The sequence below is a fragment of the Physeter macrocephalus genome, chromosome 8 (genome assembly GCF_002837175.3).
Source record: "Physeter macrocephalus isolate SW-GA chromosome 8, ASM283717v5, whole genome shotgun sequence".
Taxonomy (NCBI): Eukaryota; Metazoa; Chordata; class Mammalia; order Artiodactyla; family Physeteridae; genus Physeter; species Physeter macrocephalus.
Genome location: NC_041221.1, coordinates 110,253,850 through 110,255,242, shown reverse-complemented (window position 1 = coordinate 110,255,242; position 1,393 = coordinate 110,253,850). Strand labels below are relative to the sequence as shown.

The window sequence follows — 1,393 nt, the reverse complement described above, 5'->3', positions numbered from 1 at the left end:
AAAAATCTTCCAACAAACAAAAGCCCAGGACCAGATGGCTTCACAGGCGAATTCTATCAAACATTTAGAGAAGAGCTAACACCTATCCTTCTCAAACTCTTCCAAAAAGTAGCAGATGGAGGAACACTCCCAAACAAATTCTACGAGGGCACCATCACCCTGATACCAAAACCAGATAAAGATGTCACAAAGAAAGAAAACTACAGGCCAATATCACTGATGAACATAGATGCAAAAATCCTCAACCAAATACTAGCAAACAGAATCCAACAGCACATTAAAAGGACCATACACCATAATAAAGTGGGTTTTATCTCAGGAATGAAAGGATTCTTCAATATATGCAAATCAATCAATGTGATACACCATATTAACAAATTGAAGGAGAAAAACCATATCATCTCAATAGATGCAGAGAAAGCTTTCGACAAACTTCAACACCCGTTTATGATTAAAACCCTGCAGAAAGTAGGCATAGAGAGAACTTACCTCAACATAATAAAGGCCATATATGACAAACCCACAGCCAACATCATTCTCAGTGGTGAGAAACTGAAACCATTTCCACTAAGATCAGGAACATTCCTATACACTAATGATGAAAAATCTGAAAGTGAAATTAAGAAAACACTCCCATTTACCACTGCAACAGAAAGAATATAATATCTAGGAATAAACCTACCTAAGGAGACAAAAGACCTGAATGCAGAAAATTATAAGACATTGATGAAAGAAATTAAAGATGATACAAACAGATGGAGAGATATACCATGTTCTCGGATTGGAAGAATCAACATTGTGGAAATGATTATACTACCCAAAGCAATCTACAGATTCAGTGTAATCCCTATCAGACTACCACTGGCATTTTTCACAGAACTAGAGCAAAAAATTTCACAATGTGTATGGAAACACAAAAGACCCCGAATAGCCAAAGCAATCTTGAGAAAGAAAAACAGAGCTGGAGGAATCAGGCTCCCTAACTTCAGACTATACTACTAAGCTACAGTAATCAAGACACTATGGTACTGGCACAAAAACAGAAATATAGATTAATGGAAAAGGATAGAAAGTCCAGAGTTAAACCCTTGCACATATGGTCACCTTATCTTTGATAAAGGAGGCAAGAATATACAGTGGAGAAAAGGCACCCTCTTCAATAAGTAGTGCTGGGAAAACTGGACAGCTACATGTAAAAGTATGAAAGTACAACACTCCCTAACACAATACACAAAAATAAATTCAAAATGGATTAAAGACCTAAATGTAAGACCAGACACTGTCAAACTCTTAGAGGAAAACATAGGGAGAACACTCTATGACATAAATCACAGCAAGATCCTTTTTGACCCACCTCCTAGATAAATGGAAATAAAAACAAAAATAAACAAAT

The 1,393-nt window shown here is 36.3% G+C and overlaps 1 protein-coding gene across 11 annotated transcripts in view; it reads left to right on the top strand.

Annotated features, from left to right (window-relative positions):
• Window positions 1–1,393, top strand: part of APC (APC regulator of WNT signaling pathway) — a 150,857-nt gene that overhangs the window by 68,611 nt on the left and 80,853 nt on the right. The window lies entirely within an intron of this gene.